A 12,500-nucleotide genomic window follows, 5' to 3' on the forward strand; every position below is an offset into this window, starting at 1 on the left:
TATATATATATATATATATATATATATATATATATATATATATATATATATATATATATATATATATATATATATATATATATATATATATATACACACACACATACATACATATACATATATAATTTTTTGTCGAATGAATCGATGCCAGTACTTATTTTTTAAGCCTGATACTTATTCTATCGGTACTTTTTGCCGAACCGCGAGGTTATGGGGACGCAAACACACCAACACCGTCTGTCAAGCAGTGGTGGGGGACAAGCACAGGCAATGATGCACACTTACACACACGAGAGCTGGCAGAAACGTTAGCACGCCGGGCGAAATGCTTAGCGGTATTTCGTCTGCCGCTACGTTCTGAGTTCAAATTCCACCGAGGTCGACTTTGCCTTTCATCCTTTCGAGGTCGATTAAATAAGTACCAGTTACGCACTGGAGTCGATATAATCGACTTAATCCGTTTGTCTGTCTTTGTTTGTCCCCTCTGTGTGTAGCCCCTTGTGGGTAGTAAAGAAATAACACGCGCACAAATAGATACACAAGCACACACACACACACACATATTATATATATATATATATATATCTGGTACGTCGTAAATGGGATATGATCAGAGGTTATTTTATGTGAAATGCGCCAAATTTAACTTTTCTCATTTTTCTTTCAGATGTAGCGATAACAGATTCCAGTCTGACAAAAGAAATGAAGCGGCTCGTCGTGTTCGCCAAACAGTGAGCGATTTGGTTATCGCCCGCTTCTCGAAGGTGACGGGGCCCTTCATTTTCATAGTCGGGCATGCGCTGGAAGCCTTTGTTAGGGAGGTGACCAAGAATGAAAAATAATCTCAAAGGACAAACATCGTAACGATAGTGAAATTCCTAGAGTAGCTCCTGGATGTCACGGATGAAAACCCTAGTTGAGCGGTGACGGCCACCATCAAACATCTCAAGACAGCAGGGTTTTTTATCAGATGTGTGGCGCACGAGTACATTGTACAAATGCCATACGTGATACAAAAATGGCACTTTATATCCCGTAAGACTTGGGAGTACCTCGGGATCATGATTCCCAACATCATGTGACTTTCTAGTTTTCTTAATATGAATCACTTTGAAGGCAGTGAGCTGGCAGAAGCGTTAGCGCACTGGGCGATATGCTTAGTTGTACTTCGTCTGTCTTTATGTTCTGAGTTCAAATTCCGCCGAGGTCGACTTTGCCTTTCATCCTTTCGGGGCCGATAAATTAAGTACCGGTTTCGTACTGGAGTCGATCTGATCGACTGTCCTCCTCCCCAAAAATTTCGGGCCTTGTGCCTAGAGTAGAAAAGAATATGAATCCCTTTGACTGCTGTATTAGTAGCATCGGCTGAGTACTGACCAGCCGGCCGCCCTGCAGTCGTAAGGACTCACTGATTCTTGCAGTCGTTGACATGATATGCGGAATGGGCACCTGATACCGGCACGAAGTCGTTTCTGTGACCACATTGGAGGCGTCACTGTGGCTGAAGACGATTCTACTGAATAACTTGTTTCTTTGATGTATCCAGTTGTATGTGTGTATTGTGTTTTTGAGGTGGGGTTTTGAGGAGGAGAGTATATTGTTTTCCGCTCTATGCTCTCTTTGTTTTTCTTTGTTATTTGTTTCGTTCATAAAAAGATTATAAACACCAATAGTTCAAGTTAACAACTTCCTCTAAACTTAGTACACTAAAATCACACACAATTGAGAAAAAATCAGCATCAGTTAACTAAACAAAGGTAATAAAATAATATAATAAACAGCAGAACGCAAAAAACAGTAAATATTTGTACTTAACATAAACCCAAAACTAACAATAAAGCGTTATATGAATTAATTAGTACCATCAACAACAGCAGCAACAAGAACAACAACAACAGCAACAACAATACACTCTTCGTCATAATAACAGTACGTCAAATAATGCACCTTCATTGTAACACCAAACAAAACCCTTAACAGATATTTGCCTAAGGTCGGTCTTCAAAATAACAAACAAAAAACACTAGAACACAACGGAAAATAAGTACCATCAGCTTTTTGACCGCTTCCGCCTATCGGACATTTCGAAACCAATAAGGAAATGTTAAAAACAAAAAACAAAAAAAAATCAAAAAGAAATTCAAAAGCCTAAGGACCAGACAAATCCACATACACCGAAATCACTAAGCCATATCCTCAGAAAAGGAATCCAAATGAATCACTCAACACACCAGCATCTGTTGACGCTAGTGAGTGTGAGGAGATCCTTCTCGCATGTTGGTGTGCTTACGTCCCCGTAACTTGGCGGTTCGGCAAAAGACACCGATAGATTGTAAGTACTAGGCTTACAAAGAATAAATACTGGGGTCGATTTGCTCGACAAAAGGCAGTGCTCCAGCATGGCCATAGTCAAATGACTGAAACAAATAAAAGAGGAAAAGGATAAAAGTGTTCAATCGCATTCTTTTATTTTTTTCACTCACACAAAAAATACTCAACCCTAAGGGATATCACATAATACAGAATAGAAAACTAATGCCTAGTTGCCAAGATTTTGTAGAAAAATACTGCTAGGGTCTGCAATTTCCAGAAAGCAGTACCACAAGGCTCCGTCTCTCACCCACTCTTATTCAACCTGTATCTGCACGAACTAGACACTTCACGATCATGCAGACAGCTTAAGACGCAGATGACGTCATGTGTTTGTACTCTCGCTATGGTCCACACACTTCCCGAAAAAATTCTCGAAGCCTACATAAACCACGTAGAAACCTGACTCCACAACAAGGCGTAAAGTATTGCTTTTCAAGTTCACTGCTTCTCTTTTTACCAGCCACACCGAGAAAGATCACAAACGCATTCAGCCTTCAACGACTTATACTAAATACACACACACGTACGCGCGCGCGTACACATACAGAGAAAAATGAGAGAGAAAGTGAGAGAGACAAAAGAAAGAAATACTAAGAGTTAAATACAACCCAGAAATTGCAACTCGCATAAATGACATAATACTTAACTACGAAGAAAATGAAATACTGTACCGTATATGGTCACAGGTTAATGCACAGCTTACACTCACAAACCACGTAGACAGCGAAATAGAAAAAAGAAATAGAAATACAAAAATTGAAAAAAGAAACACCTAAATATGTGGATGGGGTGGGGAACAATTTATTGTTGCAAGTGCTTCAACCACCACAGGTCCAAGCACCACTACGTGAAAATCACCTCCAAAACGAACCAAGGGGGATATATAATAACTAAGAATTCAACAACAACATCTTAGAAACACTGTCTATCCTACTCGGCCTAAATAATCATACGGAACGGATACACATAGCGATAGATGCAACATGAATGGTTTCACCGGATCCTAAATCTATGTTGGGATACACACCACTAATAAGTGCAAGGAACTGCAACTGTCGTTCTCCGATAGAGGACATCTTATTCATCTCTAGCTTGACCATCACAAGAATCTACGAGTGTACAGGAATAAACTGGACAGTGAATAAAGTGCAATATGTTCAGATTTTCACACTGTGCACCACACGATTCATCCCATGTAGTTGTGCAACATGACTTTGATGTAGGTGATTATATGTCATATCAAGGGAGATGGTTCTATGAACTGTGTCTCCTCGTTGGGCGGACTACCTATGAACCATAGTACTAAAAACAACAAATAGAAGAATCGCATCTGAGCTGAACATAACCAAAGGTTTTGTTCCACAAACGTTTCATAAACATCTGAATATGAATAAGATTAGTTAGAGATGCACTCATCGGCCATCAAGGAATATTTATTGAAAAAATGTGTTAAGTTGTGCGACAACCTCAAAACTATTTTTTCCAGTGATCCTTAAAAATCATTCTATAAGAATTATTGTGTCTTTATGGTAACGACCCAAGAAACAAACAAGCAATTTAAGGTTCTCCAATTCCCGATGATTCAATGACAAATCCAATTAAAGATGATTGTATGCGTACTTTAATGATCTTAGAGGCATCATTATTACTGAATAACACAATAAAAATGAGATTGTGAACGCTCTAAGCTATATAACAGCGATTAACAATTTAAAGCGCAGCGCACAACTGGAAACTACGAGGGAACTATCAAATTAAATTTGGTTTCACTACAAGAATATATCAGCCCACATAGAAATCGTATTTGCACCAACATCATTCATTAAAATCATTTCCCCAATTCTTCACAGCCAGCACGTAACCCTGATCTAGCATCGTGCCAATGTTCATCTCTTTCTTTAACCAAGAAGATAAAAGTTTTAACCTCGTTTTCAATTAAAAAACAAAAAATGTTTAAAATCAAGGAAGAAATTCAGACGCATATAAAAACATCATTGTAAAAAAAGAGTAAAATGTCGGAATTTACCGTTCTTAAGTAGCGTACATGGAGATTATATTCAATTGACTTAAATTACTGTAAGCATTTGAAATATTTTTATACAAGAAAATATTTTTTCTATAAAGATATGACACACATTTTGGACGGGCATATCTCTCTTCTCTCATTTTCTCTCTCTCTCTCTCTCTCTCTCTCTCTCTCTCTCTCTCTCTCTCTCTCTCTCTCTCTCTCTCTCTCTCTCTCTCTCTCTTTCACGCTCACACACACACACACACATACGCATTTACTCATACAAGAGCGGCAAAAAGTCTGGTTGTGTGAGTGGGTATACAATATCTATACGGGTACACGTTATCTAACTGTGTAATATCGTGTAAATACGTACTCTAACTGGGTGTGCACGATCCAAGTTAAACATTATGTAGGCATAAAAGTCAAATAACGAGATATAAACGGGATCAAAAGAGGTACAGATCAGTTTGAGATTTTTTGACAGACTTTACTACGTCACGACCTCGGTGCAAAATGATATGGGAGTATGTGTGTGCGCGCGCGCAAGTACACACACACACACACACACACACACACACACTCACACACACACATTCATACATACATGCTTTCTGGACACATGCGCTCGAAACAACACAAACACACACACACATATATATATGCGTGTGTGTGTATTCATGTATATATATGTCTCTCTCTCTCTCTCTCTCTCTCTCTTTTTTTCTCTCTGTATATATATATATATATATATATATATATATATATATATATATATATATATATATATATATATATATACACCGGAGCGAAGACATGTCACAATACAAGTAGAGAAATTTGAAAAGAAAATACGAAACCGGTTATTTCTCCAAATACAATGTTTCTATACTCAAAATGTTATAACATTTTTCTAACATAACGATTTTAATATATACTTTAACCATGTAACACAAGCCTTCTGTAGTTTTTCACTCTTGTTTATCTTTTATATATATATATATATATATATATATATATATATATAAGCGAGGGAGGGGAATATATTTGTATTTGGGTGTATATGTTCATGTTCCACAACAATACCAATATGGTGTCAACCAACTCCGCCTTGATATAATCATACAAACATAAATACATTGGTCTATGCGTGTGTGAGCGTTTATACACATACACACACACACCTATACATATATATATATATATGTGTGTGTGTGTGTGTATGTATGTACGTATGTATATATATGTATCACTTCTTGCGTACTGCATCACTTATTGATATCCTGTTGCTTATTTTGATGTCATTGACCATACTTCGAGCTGTGCGGATAATACCGGACTGACTTGGTGCTTCAACTTAAGTACCTAATTCAACTGATTCTCAATTATTTCTTTTATATACATACATACATACATATATATATATATATATATATATATATATATATATATATATATATATATATATATATATATATATATATATATATATATATATATATATATTTCTTTTTAAGTTTCAGCTTAGAGCTGCGGCCATGCTGATGCACCACCGTGTTGCTACACTGTTATTACAGGGAGCCTCTTACAATATGTGGCACTTGGTGAAGAATGGAGTTTGATTTAGCAACCCTCATTTGCACCTCCTGCCGCGAGGTAGGTCCATCTGGGACTCTCGATAGGAAGAGGTCCAGCTTTGATTTAAAAACTCCTACATCTACTTTGTGCAGATTCCTCAGGCTCTTTGGGAGAATATTAAAAAGATGTGGGCCCCTGAATCCCAAGCTGTTGCAGTAACTGGTCCTGAAGCGCGATGGCATTGCTGGGATCTTTGGCACCATGCAGTGTCGTCCCGTTCTGGCATTGGTGTAGCTTTCAATGCTAAAATTTGGCACAATTCCTTCCCGGATCTTCCAGATGTATATTACTGCATACCTCTCCCGCCTTCTCTCCAGGGAGTAGAGTCTTAGCTGTTTCAGCCTTTCCCAGTAGCTGAGCAGTTGCAAAGAGACAATCTTCTTTGTGAATCTCCTCTGGATTGCTTCAAGGTCTGCTGTTAATTTCAGACTGGTGGGTGACCACAGCTGTGAGCAGTAATCCAGGCGGCTGAGGACGAATGTCATCCAGAGGATCATCATGGTTTCTTTATCTCTGGTTCTGAATGTTCTCAGGATCCATCCAGCCAATCGTCTGCACTTTGTTGCCATTCTGGTAATGTGCACTTGGAAAGAGGTATCATCACTCATGTCGATACCCAGGTCTCTCACTGATTTAGGCTCTGGGATTGAAATTCCCTGTGGACCAGTGTACTCTGTAAGTTTCATATTCAGTTTTGGACGTTGGTAGCGCAGGGCTTGGAATTTTTCAGCATTAAACTGCATATTATTGTCCTCAGCCCATCTGTAAACTGAGTCCAATTCCTGCTGCAGGAATATATATACATATATATATACATATATATACATATATATATACATACATATATATATATATATATACTTAAGCAACAGGATATCAAGAAGTCATGTAGTACGACCGTTTGAAGCGATCCATTTAATTGAACAATCACGAAGATGAAAGAAATCCATGTTGTCGCTATTCTAGCTAAGAATATCTTCGCGCTCTGTGAAAGTATTTGAGTAAAATGATATTAATGTGTCCGACTGATTAAAATTCTATTTATTCATTACTGCAGCTGATCATAGCCTTGCATTTAAATTGATGTAATGATTGTATTGTTCAATTAAACGGAGCCGCTTGAAAAGGTCGTACTGCATCCGTTCTTGATATCCTGTTGCTTATTTTGACTTTATTCACCATACTTCGAGCTGTGCGAATAATACCGGACTGACTTGGTGCTTCAACTTAAGTACCTAATAGAACTGATTCTCAATTATTTCTTATATATATATATATATATATATATATATATATATATATATATATATATATATATATATATATATATATATATATATATATATATATGTATGTATATATATATGTGATACAGACACTCCCCATACACACATGCACTTACAAAAGACACAGACACATTGAAAGACACGCATGCGTAGACACATACAATAGGAATACAGAATACAAAATGGCTGATATTTAGCAAGGTGAGACACACATAGGAAGGAAGGAAACAAAGGACCACTGATGAGGTCACAGAAGTGTGACGAAAGAACTCTGGCCGAAATAAGATTAAGATTAATGTAATATAAAGCTGAAGCAAATTAACACCAAATATACAGTGCGTGTGTTTTTATTGGCTAAACTGGCAATATGACCATCCCCAAGTACAACAATATATATATATATATATATATATATATATATATATATATATATATATATATATATAATATAATATTAGGATAAAAACTTTATAAGAATTTATCAAGTAGTTAGCGTGAAAAAACCTCATAAGGAAAAAAAAAAAAACATTTTCCCCCATAAATATATTTAATTTATATAAGGGCATTACTATACAATATTGCCTCGCGCTAAACAATCGGATAAACAATCGTCTATGTACTATGCTCCTCGGGTTATGTTGATTTTTTATTTTTATGTGTCTTTACCATACGTGTACTGATGAATAAAAGATGCAGATTACTGCATTGATTATGAGATCATTGGTTTACCGTTAAGTTAAATGTTTTTAGGAGGTTAGCTTTGAAAGTTGCATTCCTTCGCGATCGGTACAAATGTGCTTATGGTAGTTTTGACTTTTGGAGTCCCTCTTAGCGTGAGGCATTATTGTACAGTAATGCCTTTCGGCAACATATGTTTCATAGCGAGTGGAACCTCAGAAGTGGTAAATATCCAAGCAAAGTGTATATCGCAGACTGCGATACAGAGAAGATTAACATGGTCCCTGCGCAATGATGACACGTGAATTCGTGAAGCGTTGCATATTTTTCTAAAGGCGGCGTTCCAGCATGGCCGCAGTTAAATGACTGAAACAAGTAAAAGAACAAAAGAATATATATAGCTATATATATAGCTAAATCTGCAAGTTTTTTTTAATTCTCTCTGTTTATTTCCTTATAATCCCTTCTGTTGAAGAGCGTAGGCTCGAAACGTAAAAGACTTTCTCACTTTCCCGTCTGGGTCAGATGCTTCTTTTGGCTGTCTCGACACGTATACTCGGCCGGTGGTCGGAAATAAGGTTAAGGATGACTCGTCCGAGAAAATAACATTCTTCCATTGCTCTAGGGACCAATTCTATAGGTTTTTACTTCACTCTAAACGCTTTGCAAAGTTTGTTTTTGAAAGTAGTTCTTTTCTGATTGCAGCCCTCCTATGAAATCCGGCTTTGTGAAGCTCCCGACGAACAGTTTTTGTGGGAACTGGGTTCTCGAGGTGGTAATTTTGGGAGCTGTACTTTTGTGATCCTTTCTAACAATTCGTGTAAGAGTCCGACAGTCCCTATCTGAAAGTTTTGATTTTCTTCCGGAGTTTTGTTTCGACGAGGAGGTTTTTCCCTCTTTCTCAAAGGCAGTCATTACTTTCGAGACAGTACTTTTTGATACACCAAACATTTCGACTGTTTTCGTTATACTAGCACCAAACGTAGCAGTTTTTTCTTATATCTTTGCAGATATATATATATATATATATATGTTTCTCCTTGTGTATTAACTTCGCCCAGTCCTGTTGGTTAATGAGTAAATTTGTAAATATACTTCATAGTTGCGCTTATCTGATTATATGCAATTACGTACGTACACGAGAGGTAAACTGTATGCATATGGTATACATTATATCAATGCGTGTTGGCGCGAACTAATGCGTGTATGAAAGTGAGTACATATGTATGCGCGTGCGTGCGCGTGAATGTGTGTGTGTGCGCGCGTGTGTGTCTGCGTGTGTGTGAGAAACAGTCTGGGTTTATGCTTGGATGTCTCTATTTACTTTATAACCGGTTTACACATCCTGTATCCATGTATACATATGTTAGTAATATTTATATTAAATTTTAAATGATTGAATTATTAATATAAACATAAAGATTGACGTATTTCCATATATGCGGCTCTTACTATGTTCATTCATCTGTCCATCTGTCTGTGCGTCTTCATCTATATAACGAATAATCGATCGATCGATCTGCATATCCATCTGCCTATATCTCTTTACCTCTCTTTCTCTCTCCCCACCTTTCTCTCTCCCCCTCTATGTATGTATGTATGCATGCACGTATGTATGTATGTATGTATGTATGTATGTATGTATGTATGTATATTATTTTTCTTCCGCTTCAGTCTTGGAGTGCGGTCATGCTAGAGTACCACCTTGATATATGGATATATATATACAGAGATAGATATGAGGCAGACAAACAGACAGATGGACGGGTGGACGGATGGATGGATGGATGGACGGATGGATGGATGGATGGATGGATGGATGGATGGATGGATGGCACTAGCTTAGTTAGAGTGTGTGCGCCCAGGGCGGCCCTTCAGTTTACTGCTCCCGCACCCTGCCTACAGGGGACCCAAAAGTAGTGCCGCTCCCATAAAAGTGCGGCATGGGGCGGATCACCCCCTCTCTGTCTCCCTCTAGCTACGCTAGTGATGGATGGATAGATAGAAAGATAGATAGATAGATGAATGCTTAGGATGTATGTATGCATGGCTAAATGGATATTTATTTATATGTATACCATGTATATGTATATATATCTATCTAGACACACACATACATTATGTGTGTGTGTTACGTAATCAACAGCACTCGTGAAATTTTGAAAAGTTACTGAGGCTAATGACAGACCTACCATAAATCTAAATATTCATATTTATACTCTTCTATATTTAGAAATATTCCCTCTTGTTAAATATATAAAAAGACGGGGAGAAAGCAGAAATATATTGAAATCCAGCTTCCCTTTTTCCCCCCTCGCTTCTTTATGTTTAAGGGATGTCTGTGGGTTGAAAAGACGTCATCCTTACATCATTCAGAAATGGGTCACGTAATGTAATAAACAGGGACGTGAGTGAAATATTTGGTGAGTTTGAGTTGGGGTTACACAAATCTTCGTGGGAAAGTACTGTATATGTGTGTGTGTGTGTGTGTGTATGTGTGTCTATACGTATATGTCTACATACATGTATACGTAGATACACACACAAACACACACACACACACACACACACACACACACACACACACACACACACACACACACACACACACGGCCAGAATTGGCCCGAGTCATGTCTAACTTAATAGCACCACCTGTAAATGTACATGCACGTGCAACACTCACACACACACACACACACACACACACACACACACATATTCATGCATATATAGGCGTGGCCGTGTGGTAATAGGTTTGCCATGTGTTTCCAAGATCAGTCCCACTGTGCAAGACTCTGTAGATAAGTATCTTCTACTGTAGCCTGGGGCCAATCAAAGCTTTGTGAGTGGATTTGGTAGACGGAAACTGAAAAAGGTCCGTCGTGTGTGTGTGTGTGTGTGTGTGCTTGTTCCCCATCACAGGTTGTCAACCGGTGTTGGTGTGTTTACATCCCGGTAATTTAGTAGTGACTGAGAGAATAAGTACTAGACTTTAAAAAAGTACTGGGATAGACTCATTCCGCAAGGCAGTGCCCCAGTATGGCCGCAGTCTAATGATTGAAACAAGGGAAATATATATGTAAATGCATACACACACATAAATATATGTATGTATATATATGTATATATATATATATATATATATATATATATATATATATATATATATATATATATATATATCTATATATATATATATATATATATAAGTTCAAAAAACCACAAAAAACAATAACAAAAAAACAACAAAGTGAGGACGTGATACGGATAGTGTTATTGGACGCTCGGGAAAGGAAGGAGAGAGAGTATGACGTTTCGGGCGGAGCCCTTCGACGGAAAGACAGAAAGTTCGGAGAATGGAAAAACGGAGGAAGAGGAAAATGGCACCGATGCCCACGAGGTTACATTGTATATATACTCTTTTACTCTTTTACTTGTTTCAGTCAATTGACTGTGGCCATGCTGGAGCACCGCCTTTATATATATATATATATATATATATATATATATATATATATATATATATATATATATATATATATATATATAGATAGATAGATAGATAGATAGATAGATAGATAGATAAATAGATAGATAGATAGATAGATAGGTAGATAGATAAATTTACTTGGAAATGGATGCGTGGCGTTCAATCATATAATAATATAAATACTATATATATATATATATATATATATATATATATATATATATATATATATATATATATGCATAAATACATACATATATGTATATACTTACATATATGTATATCTATATGCATATATGGGTAAACAACATGACATATGAAAACAACATGAAATACGAACGCAAACTTAGGTATGCGAACAACGAGAGAAATAAATAGAAAACAAGACAAGTAACATAAAGAACGACCCTTCATCAGTTGTCGGCTGTTAATCTACTCCGCATTTCGAGCAATTAACGACAATATGAGGCTTCGAAAAAACAGTTGTTCCGGCGAACTAAAATAGAATTTGGGATTTGCGGAGGGTCAAAGTTGGTAACAAAAACAGGACAGTGGAGACATACAACAAGCCAAACGAAAAGAAAAATGGAGGGCCGTTAGGCGAGACGAGGTAAGGTAGCGAACGCTGGGGGAATATATTTTGACAAGAGAAAAGATAGGAGAGGGGACAGACTGAAGGAAAAGAAAGATGGACGATGGTCACGTGTGAGTAACGAGAGAGAGTAAAGGAGGAAGAGGGAGAGAGAGAAAGAAAGAGAGAGACAGATAGAAAACGGTGAAGGGGAGAAAAAAGAATTAGAGAAAGGATGAGAGAGAATAAAACGAAAGCGAGAGAAGGGGAGAAAAAAGAATTAGAGAAAGGAAGAGAGAGAAAACGAATAAGTATAATAATTCAAAATATATTGGACTAAAAATTATATATTTACTTCTTTAGCTAATATCAATAAAAGATTGATGTCTGGTATCAGTTAAAGGAATATTTAAGTTATGGAACATTCAAATTTTACACTAATCCTTCTATATATA

General features: G+C 37.0%; 1 protein-coding gene and 1 pseudogene across 2 annotated transcripts in view; both read left to right on the forward strand.

Annotated features, from left to right (window-relative positions):
- The window catches only part of LOC106875962 (prostaglandin E2 receptor EP3 subtype), a 67,572-nt gene that overhangs the window by 23,860 nt on the left and 31,212 nt on the right, over window positions 1-12,500 (forward strand). The window lies entirely within an intron of this gene.
- Window positions 8,212-8,312, forward strand: LOC128249338 (U6 spliceosomal RNA; annotated as a pseudogene).

Source organism: Octopus bimaculoides, chromosome 13, assembly GCF_046866305.1.
Source record: "Octopus bimaculoides isolate indiv1 chromosome 13, ASM4686630v1, whole genome shotgun sequence".
Lineage (NCBI taxonomy): Eukaryota > Metazoa > Mollusca > Cephalopoda > Octopoda > Octopodidae > Octopus > Octopus bimaculoides.